Here is an 11,662-nt window from a genome sequence, read left to right as displayed (position 1 = left end):
GATGATAATAAAATATATGTTGTTATTATTAGTTCTAAACTTTCAGTACAGTAAGAGGAAAGATTATTGGGAGTATTGAAGAAGCACTGAGGAGCTATGGGATATACTCTTGATGATTTGAAGGGGATTTCTCCTACTATATATCAGCATGCTATTAATATGGAACCGGATGCAAAACCAGTTGTTGAACATCAACACTGTTTAATCCGAAGATGAAGGATGTGGTAAGAAATGAGGTATTGAAACTTCTTGATGTTGGTATTATTTATCCTATTGTTGATAGTAGATGGGTTAGTCATGTGCATTGTGTCCTGAAGAAAGGAGGAAATACTGTTGTGCCTAATGAGAATAATGAACTTATTCCTCAAAGAGTAGTAGTTGGGTATAGGATGTGCATTGACTTTAGAAAAGTTAACAAAGTTACTAAGAAAGATCATTACCCTTTATCTTTTATTGATCAAATGTTAGAAAGGTTGTCTAAGAAAACTCATTTTTGTTTTCTTGATGGTTATTCTGCTTTCTCAAATTACTGTTAAGAAGCAAGATCAAGAGAAAACTACTTTTACTTGTCCTTATGTAACTTATGCTTATAGACGTATGCCTTTTGGTTTGTGTAATGCTCCTGCTACATTTCAAACATGCATGTTTGCTATCTTTCAAGGTTTTTGTGAAGAAATTGTGGAAGTATTCATGGATGATTTCTCCGTCTATGGGACTTGTTTTGATAACTGTTTGCACAACCTTGATAAAGTTTTGCAGAGATGTGAAGAAACTAATCTTGTTCTTAATTAGGAGAAACGCCACTTTATGGTAAATGAGGGAATTGTTCTTGGACATAAAATTTCTGAAAGAGGAATTGAAGTCGATAGAGCCAAAGTGGAAGCAATTGAGAAAATACCCTATCCTAGGGATGTTAAAGGTATTCGTAGTATTCTTGGTCATGCTAGTTTCTATAGGAGATTTATTAAAGATTTCTATAAAATTTCAAAGCCTCATACTAATATTCTCTAAAAGTATGTACCTTTTGTTTTTGATGATGAATGTAAGGAAGCTTTTGAAACTCTAAAGAAGGATTTAACTACTGCTCCTACTGTTCAACCACCTGATTGGAATTTGCCCTTTAAGGTAGGTGTTGTTCTTGGACAGCGAGTAGATAAGAAGTTGAATGTTATTCATTATGCTAGTAAGACTCTTGATGCTACTCAAAAGAATTATGCTACTACTCAAAAAGAATTTCTAGCTCTAGTCTTCGCTTGTGATAAGTTTAGACCTTATATTGTTGATTCAAAAGTTACTATTCATACTGATCATGCTGCTATTAGTTACCTTATGGAAAAGAAGGACGCTAAGCCTAGGCTTATTAGATGGGTGTTGCTTTTACAAGAGTTTAATTTGCATATTGTAGATAGGAAGGGCGCTGAAAATCCTGTTGCCGATAATTTGCCTAGATTGGAAAACATTTCTTATGATCCTATTCATGTTAATGATAGTTTTCCAAATGAACAATTGACTGCAATAAAAGTAACTTCGCGTGAGAGTCCTTGGTATGCTTATTATGCTAACTTTCTTGTTTCCAAGTATTTGCCTCCAACATTTACAACTCAGCAAAGAAGGAAATTATTTTATGACTTGAGGCATTATTTTTGCGATGACCCACACTTATATAAAGAAGGAGTGGATGGTATTATGCGAAGATGTGTTCCGGAATACGAACAACATGAGATATTGAGGAAATGCCATGGTAGTGCTTATGGACGACATCATGCTGGAGATAGAACTGCACAAAAGGTTCTACAATCAGGTTTTTATTGGCCTACTATTTTTAAAGATGCAAGTACGTTTATTTTATGTTGTGATGAATGCCAAAGAGTTGGTAATATTTCTAGACACAATGAAATTCCTATGAGTTATTCTCTTGTTCTTGAACCATTTGACTGTTGGGGATTTGACTTTATGGGTCCTTTTCCTCCTTCAGAAGGTTATACTCATATACTTGTTGTTGTTGATTATGTTACTAATGGGTAGAATCTATACCTACAAAGAGTGATGATGGTGAAACCTCATTAAAAATGCTTAAGGATGTTATTTTCCCTAGATTTCGTGTGCCTAGATATCTTATGACTGATGGAGGTTCTCATTTTATTAATGGTGGTTTTGGAAAGACCCTTGCTAGATATGATGTTAATCATAGAATTGCTTCAGCCTATCATCCTCAAACAAGTGGGCAAGTAGAATTATCAAATAGAGAGATTAAATCTATCTTGCAAAAGACTGTTAATAAATCTAGGAAGAATTGGGCTAGTAAGTTATATGATGCTTTATGGGCTTATAGAACTGCTTATAAAAATCCTATGGGTATGTATCCTTAAAAAATGGTTTATGGAAAAGCTTGTCACTTGCCTTTAGAATTAGAACACAAATCTTATTGGGCAGTGAAAGAACTTAATAGAGACTTTAAACTAGCTGAAAGGGTTGCTTGACTTAAGTTTTCTAGATGAATGGAGGATTGAAGCTTATAAAAATGCTAGACTCTTTAAAGAGAAGGTTAAAAAGTAGCATGATAAGAGAATTCTTAAGAGAGAGTTCCATGTTGGTGATGAAGTTCTATTGTATAGGTCTCTTCTCAGATTTTTTGCCGGAAAACTACTCTCAAAATGGGAAGGACCTTTTATTATTGAAGAGGTGTATTGTTTCGGTGCCATAAAAATTGCTTCATTGAAGGATAACGCTACACAAGTGATGAATTGGCAAATACTCAAACATTATATTTCTGGAGATTCTTATAATGAAGATATTGATATTATTCAAGTGGTGACTCCGAAAGAATTCATTAAGGAGAAAATCCAGGAATCTGCATAGTCCGTTTTCGAATAAGTAACAGTTTTAGTAAGAAAAAGTTCGCGGTAAGATTTCCAGGTTATGTTTTTGTTGTTTTTGCTAAATATGAAAAATTACGATATGGAAACGGGTAGGAGAAGGTGCCCAAGGGCACCAGACCACCCCTAGGCAGGGGCCAGCCTCAGGCCGCGCCTAGGCATGGTTTGGGCACCCTGGAGCCCTTATCCGACCCGGTTTCGCCTTGTTCCCTTCCTTTTGTTACGAAACTTTTTTCTATATAATCCCCCGAATCCGCCGAGGTCCGGATATCATGTTCTCGTCGTGTTTTTGTTTCGAGCTATTTCTGCCAGGATTCGTTCTTGGTTTTAGAGGCACTATGGTCTCCACCAACAACGACAAGGGCTAGGAGCTGCCGGAAGATGATCTCCAAGATCCAAAGCTGGAGGAGGAGGTCAAAAGTGAAGCTGAAGAGGAAGCGGGAGAAGACCGACGTTCACCTCCTTGCACCATCATTGCAAGCATTGGAGTGGTGGAAGACCCACTCAAGTTCAAGAAAGGAGCTCGGATTCGCACTGGAAGAGGGGTTCCACTTCACTTGCTAGCTGAGAGGACACTGTCTTACGGCAAACGTAACCCCTTCCATACATTAATTCATAAGCATCAATTCGAAAGGGTGCCTCAAGCGGAGTTACCCTCTGGATGGGATATGGATCGTTCTAACAATGCAGGGAAAGGAAGCTTTGAGTCGAATAATTCCAAGAGTTGGGATTCACAGTCTGACAGGTTCATGAATTGTATTGATCACAACACGGAGTTGATTCGTATTCTCACCTACAATATTGATGAGTTGAAGGAACTGGTTGATAAGCTTATTAAGGATGACCACCACCACCGAAGGAGTAATTCATCATTGGTATTGGCATCCCCTTGGCTTGTTCCAAGCTTGGGGGAGTGCCGCAGTATCACACTATTATCTTTTACCAATTTACTTTTTTTTAACACGGAGCACCCCGAAGGGCATAGAAGCTTCATTCATTCCAAGCGGTGGGTGTATAATAGATTACAAAGGAAAAATAACACATAGGTCCCTGGTAAATGCAGAAAAGACCTTACTAAGAAAAAGAAGAATGCAATCAGGTCCTTCTCTATCCCCACCAATGAGCAAGAGACCAGAGAGCCGCCATCGGACTCCAAGGCGGGGACGACACCACTTGCTTCAAATTCGACGAAGAAAGCGGTCTCCACCCTCTGAAAGGGCCTCCTATGGAGGTTGAAACATCGCCAGGATTCACTGGCATAGATAACGGCAAGCAAAATCACCGCCGATGTGCTGCTCGAGGAGGTCGCTTTTGTAGAACTCTGATGCCACTTCTGCATCCCACCCACCCTGCAAATTCGCTTGCATGTCGCCACCTTGGTGCTTGGAACCAGGGAGAGAAGTAGAGGAGGCCAGGTTGAAGAAGCAGCAGGGCCAATCCTGCACCGCGACGAAGCAATTGACCCGCTATCGGACCCGATGAACCTGCCATGGACTCGGGGAGACGAGCATAGATGATGGCGACGCCAGCGGACCCAATAGATGAGCTTATTGAGGAAACCATCCCTGGATCTTCTTCTTCCATTGACCATACACCATGGACGAGTACCGAGAAGGAGAGCATCCATGATCTGGTTGCTGCTCACAGGCACCCACATCAGATGACAAGGGGAGAAGGGGGAGGCCTTATTGGCAGAGATGCCATGCCGCCTCCTCGCTGCCTGCCGCCACTCCTGCCACCGGAGAAGGGCAACCGCGACGAAGAAGGCGAGGACAGGCCGGATCTGTCCAAGGGGATCCGGTCTCCTACTCGCAGACTCCACATGGGTAAACAGCAAAGAACAACAACCTAGACTACTATTTACAAGTGGCCAGGCGCCTCTTGATACGTCTCAAACGTATCTATAATTTCTTATGTTCCATGCTAGTTTTATGACAATACTCACATGTTTTATATACACTTTACATCATTTATACGCATTTTCCGGCACTAACCTATTAACGAGATGCCGAAGCGCCAGTTCCTACTTTGTGCTGTTTTTGGTTTCACAAATCCTACACAGGAAATATTCTCGGAATTGGACGAAACGAAAGCCCAGGGTCTTATTTTTTGACGGAGCTTCCATAAGACCGAAGAGGATACGAAGTGGGGCCACGAGGCGCCGACACCACAGGGCCGCGCGACCAAGGGGGGCCCGCACCGCCCTATGGTGTGGGGCCCCCGTGCCTCCTCCGACTCTGCCCTTTCGCCTACCTATACTCTCCGTCACGAAAATCCTATTACCGAGAGCCACGATACGGGAAAAGTTCCAGAGACGCCGCCGCCGCCAATCCCATCTCGGGGGATTCAGGAGATCGCCTCCGGCACCCTACCAGAGAGGGGAATCATCACCCGGAGGACTCTACATCACCATGATCACCTCCGGACTGATGTGTGAGTAGTTCATCCTTGGACTATGGGTCCATAGCAGTAGCTAGATGGTTGTCTTCTCCTCATTGTGCTATCATGTTAGATCTTGTGAGCTGCCTATCATGATCAAGATCATCTATTTGTAATGCTACATGTTGTGTTTGTTGGGATCCGATGAATATGGAATACTATGTCAAGTTGATTATTGATCTATCATATATGTGTTGTTTATGATCTTGCATGCTCTCCTTTGCTAGTAGAGGCTCTGGCCAAGTTGATACTTGTAACTCCAAGAGGGAGTATTTATGCTCGATAGTGGATTCATGCCTCCATTGAATCTGGGACAGTGACAGAAAGTTCTAAGAGCATCTCCACTCGTCTCCCCACAGAGCCCCCCACGGCCACTTTTTTTCATCCAGACGGCGAAAAACGGCCCAGTCACGCCCCCGGTTCCTCGTTTTGGTCCGGATTTGAGCCTATTTTCGTCCGGACTCCCCATGTCATCCTCGGTTTCCCGGGGGTCTCCCGGGGACTCCGGATGAAGCTAAACCAACCGCCCACACCCACGTGTCTCCTCTTTCGTCCGGATTCTCCGAGCCATCCTCTTTTTCCCCGAGAAACGCCGCTTGGGGAGCACACGACTGGGAAACTACTCCTCCCCACGCCAAATCTTCCTCCAATCCGGACGAAAATTTCGCCGGATTTGGGCGTGGGGAGCGCCAACGAGTGGGGATGCTCTAAGTTTGTGGATGTGCTGTTTCCACTAGGGATAAAACATCAATGCTTTGTCTAAGGATATTTGTGTTGATTACATTACGCACCATACTTAATGCAATTGTCTATTGTTTGCAACTTAATACTGGAAGGGGTGCGGATGCTAACCCGAAGGTGGACTTTTTAGGCATAGATGCATGCTGGATAGCGGTCTATGTAATTTGTCGTAATGCCCTAAGTAATTCTCATATTAGTCATCATGATATGTATGTGCATTGTTATGCCTTCTCTATTTGTCAATTGCCCAACTGTAATTTGTTCACCCAACATGCTATTTCTTATTGGAGAGACACCACTAGTGAACTGTGGACCCCGGTCCATTCTTTTACATCTGAATACAATCTACTGCAATCATTGTTCTCTACTGCTCATTGCAAACAAACATCATTTTCCACACCATACATTTAATCCTTTGTTTACAGCAAGCCAGTGAGATTGACAACCTCACTGTTAAGTTGGGGAAAAGTATTTTGATTGTGTTGTGCAGGTTCCACGTTGACGCTGGAATCCCTGGTGTTGCGCCGCACTACACTCCGTCACCAACAACCTTCACGTGGACTTCGTCTCCTACTAGTTCGATAACCTTGGTTTCTTACTAAGGGAAACTTGCTGCTGTACGCATCACACCTTCCACTTGGGGTTCCCAACGGGCGTGTGCTTTACGCGTCATCAAGCTAAATTTCTAGCGCCGTTGCCGGGGAGATCAAGACACGCTGCAAGGGGAGTCTCTCACATCCAATCTCTTTACTTTGTTTATTGTCTTGCTTTACTTTATTTTATTTACTACTTTGTTTGCTTTCTCTATATCAAAAATACAAAAAAATTAGTTACTTGCATTTACTTTACTTTATTTTATTTGCTTTACTTATTTACTACTGCTAAAATGGGTACTCCTGAGAATACTAAGTTGTGTGACTTCACAAGCACAAATAATAATGATTTCATATGCACACCTATTGCCCCACCTGCTACTGCAGCATAATTTTCTGAAATTAAACCTGCTTTATTAAATCTTGTTATGAGAGAGCAATTTTCTGGTGTTAGTTCTGATGATGCTGCTGCCCATCTTAATAATTTTGTTGAACTTTGTGAAATGCAAAAGTATAAGGATGTAGATGGTGACATTATAAAATTGAAATTGTTTCCTTTCTCCTTAAGAGGAAGAGCTAAAGATTGGTTGCTATCTTTTCCTAAGAATAGTATTGATTCATGGACTAAATGTAAGGATGCTTTCATTGGTAGATATTATCCTCCTGCTAAAATTATATCTTTGAGAAGTAGCATAATGAATTTTAAGCAATTGGATAATGAACATTGTAATAACCTAGAACATAGGAACAACGAAGGGTAGATTTAGAAATGGGATGTGCATTTCATCGCAAAACGGGGGAAATTTTCGCGCCTTATTGCAACTAAACCTAAGAGGGATCGAGGTTCTCTCTCATTTTGCACTTAGGGTTAGGCAATGTGAGTTAGGGAAATTTCGACATGATCTCTTTTGTATCTTATTGATTTGGGGAATGATTGCATTTGACAAGTGTTAACACATTTAACAATAAGCATCACACAACATAAATAATGAATTCATAATTCAAATGACTTTGAATTTCAAATTGAATATCAAATACAATATTTAATCAAGAATATAAACATTACATAAGATAAAAGCTCATAAACAAAACTTGAGCTTTATTGATACATAACACAAATTACAAAGTCTTTACAATATTCTTGATACAAGAATTGAGAAATAATAAACAGAAATAAAAAGGGAAAATTACAAGTTTGTTCTAAACTAAAACCTAGACTAAATGACTTGAAGATGATCTTCTGGCCATAATTCACTTCAAACCTGCAAAATAAATAACAAGTGCTAGACCAGAATGTAAGTGTTAGAAAATTCAGTTTGGACAGTTAGCACAAATCATAGAAATTCAGTTTGGACAGTGAACACTGTCACTGCACACTTGTGCTTGTCCAAATCCCTGGACAACACAAGATAGGCACAGGCAGACCAAAACTGAGCAGCCACAGGGGCTCAAGTTTCAGCATATGAGGGTTGTTGCTAACCAAGCAACAGCAAGGCAATGCAAGGGATGAGTCACAAAGTAACCAGGCCTTGTGTGTCATGGACAGAGTAGAAGTAGGGATCATAAAAATAGAACACAAACCCTAGAACCATGACAGTCGACCAGATAGGATAATTCACCAGGTAAGGGTGAAGCTAGAGCCAACACAAGTTCATCCAGTTCATACTCAAGAACAGAACCAACACACAACCACTCATCACCAGGAATCATGGTGACCTGAGAAGATCAACCAGAATCTGGAGGTGAAGGGCTGTGCACAAAACCCCAAGTCTGCAACAACCAAATATTTCACTCTAGGAGCTGGAACAAGGTATACCAAGTCCTGGACAGATCCAATGGATCTGATCCATACAATTTGCATGACATAGTCATGGGATTGAGCAGATGCTCAAATGGGTAGATCATCACTTGGTTTTCACCAAGGATTACTGCCAGTCTAAAAGTCACTAAAAATGGAAATCATCTAGATACAGATCTTGAGCACAGAAGCTAGCAATCATGCATAGATGCACACACTAGCAAGATCATATGCACAGATAGCACAAGTAGATGTGTTGCAAGGATTAGCAGCTAAACATACTACACAGTAAATCCTAAGCTAGTAACCATCAGTAAACCCTAGATTTCATCAGGCAAGCATATTGGCATTTATATCTAGTATGATTCCCAAATATGCAAGCAAAGGTTGAGTAGCCACAAGATCGAATCAAATAGGTGAGCAACCAATCAGTAGCAAGGCTACTGAGGTCACATCACACATAGCACCATTTAAAAGAAAGCCAACTATAGCACATCATTATCCAGAAATGGATTCAGATTCATTTGGTTGCTAAACAATCATGAATAGCCAATTTATATACAAGCAAGACATTTAAATCATCACTGCATAAGCAGTTCACTATGAATCAATTTAACTCAAGCATGAATTTATCACAGATCCATACTAATTATTGACAGTAGCAACATGGCACCAATCACTGCATCATAGCCACTGGATTAAGTCCAGTAAGCTTGAATAAGCAATAGCACAAGTAAGCAGTAGCATAATGATGTTTGAGCATCAACATCAACAAGGAAAATGAATCACTTAGCCACATAATTAATCAGTAAGCCATCACTGACATTTAATTGATCAAATGGATCAATTGAATCAAGTTAAGCCACATAGATAAGCTAGCCAACAAGCAATGGTTGATCCAATGGATCATTAGCTTACACAGGAAGCACAGAGGCACTTCACAAGCACCACTGGCACTCACAAGTGTCACTGATGCACCACAGTACACCTAGACAAGCAAGTATAACATGCCAGTAAGCACAAGCAAGCCCATAAGCAAGTACATCATGGCATAGCAAGCTCATAAGCAAGCATAGCAGAGCATAGCAAGAACAGAGCATGCTAGGAGCAACAGATAAGGCAACAGAGCATGTATAGCAAGCAAAGCAACACTGGCCAGTACCAGAAACTAGTGATTTGGCCATGAGCTTGCAGTAAATAGAAGCATAGGAAGATTAAGCAACCATGGCAGAGCTCTGTGTGATCACAGGACCACCAGAGAGCAACAGAACATGAGGAGGAAGAAGTACAGTAGCAAGGGAGGCGCTCAGGCATGGAGAAGAGAATGAGGAGGTGAAGATTACTTACACGCTCCTGGTGGCAGAAGCTAGGGCATGGCGAGGCAGTGCTCGCGCGGCCATAGCAGCTGCAAAGCCAGGGTAGGCGCCGACGTTACGCCTGCGAACACGAACACACCACCGTAGCAGAGCACCAGAGACGACGGCACATGTACTGCGAGCAGAACCCGCGCCAGGTCAGTCTCAGTGGCGCGCACGTCGACGGCGAGGACGAGAGGTCGTCGGAGATCGCCAATCGCCAGAGGCGATTCTCCACGAGATCCAGAGAGGGGCGATTCGCCAGGAGAGGAAGAGATGGGGGAAACCACGCGGACAGATCGGTAGATCGTCTCGCAGCGGTCCCGATTTGGTAGGTGGCTATGGCAGGGGAGCACGGAGCTGGCCGGAGCATGGCGGCGGCCATGGCGGCGACGCCATCGCCACAGGCGTCGCGAGAGAGTTAGGGTTAGAGACGAGCGCGTGAGAGAGACAGTGAGGGAGCGAGGTGGGCCGCTTCGGCGCCACCGACCCATAATGGGACAAGCCTTAATGGGCTGTCCCTGGGCCTTAGTTAAGTGGGCTGGCCCAATAGGGGCCAGGGGGCATTTTGGTCTTTTAACAATTTAGAAAAGGCCAGAATTTCACCAATTTTTAATAAATAAAATACAACTCTAAAATGCAGTAAAAATTGGTTTAGTGAATGCAAAATAAATCTTAACCAGAATAAAATATGAAATAGAATTTAAGAAACAAATTCAAAATTATGAATTTGAAGAATTTAAATAATAACTTGGAATTTTAAACTATTATTTCCTTGTATTTAAAATTCAAGGAAAAATCTCAAATAAGTTCAAATACTTATTTTCAAACATTTCAAAATGAAATTTTATTATTCCAAGTCATTTCTATTGAGAAAGGTATTTTTCCAAGAAAAAATACTATATTCCTTTTTATTCCAAAAACTATAGAGGTAACTCTATGATTTCAAATTATTTTTGGAATGAGTAAGGGAATCACCAAGTAAAGTAGTTTTACTTTGAAGTATTTTACTTTATGTGAATTAAAATGGTTTACACTTTTAAATCAACTGCAAGTTACTGCCAAAGGCATAAATCTTAACTCAACCCTAAATTGCTATAACTCAGCGGGGTAAAGGGATTCAACATAAAATAATACATCCATGATTGCATTATTTGGATTTTATAACATTGTCCTTACCGGACAATGATGCTTCTTACAGAACCCGAGTCCAGGTTCCATCAACTGCATTGAACTGCACTATCTCGCAGTCCACAGGCAAGTTCACCCTTGCTCATGTCAACTTGATTATTTTCTACTAATTTAATGCAAAGCTATATACTTATCATTCCTGCATCGCAAATAAAATGTTACTTTCCAACTATGAATATGACTATGTGGCTGGCAATGGAACCATGGTATGTGTTGATATGGTGGAGGTTCCATTGCATGGGTTATATCACCCTAGGATTAATTACCAATGCCGTCCAGTGATTCTAGCGCCGTACAAACCGCGTTGACCATGAGATCTATAATGGCTCTGTTGAAGCCAGTCGTATCTTTTCCCTTCTGCACGCCAACGGATTGGTAGAGCTGGTGGGGTGTTGGAGGCACTGCCGCAATAGGTTGGGATATCCTTTTAAATCCCCATCCATTAGTGATGATAAGCTCTACGATCTATGATGGATTGTCCGGAGTACACCGTGAGTAAAGCCGTATTATCGGGAGAAGTCTACTGGGAGTGTACGGTTAGACAAAAGGGTGGGTTTGCAGTCGCGGAGAAGGCGGTGTGGGCTTGGATTTTCATACCTGGCCTCACACCAAAGGAAGTGTGAACGGGGGCAAGTCCCTCTGGATGGCAAAAGGGGTGGAATCTCTTAT

This window comes from Lolium perenne, chromosome 6, assembly GCF_019359855.2.
Source record: "Lolium perenne isolate Kyuss_39 chromosome 6, Kyuss_2.0, whole genome shotgun sequence".
NCBI lineage: Eukaryota > Viridiplantae > Streptophyta > Magnoliopsida > Poales > Poaceae > Lolium > Lolium perenne.
Note: the sequence above shows the minus strand (reverse complement) of the source record.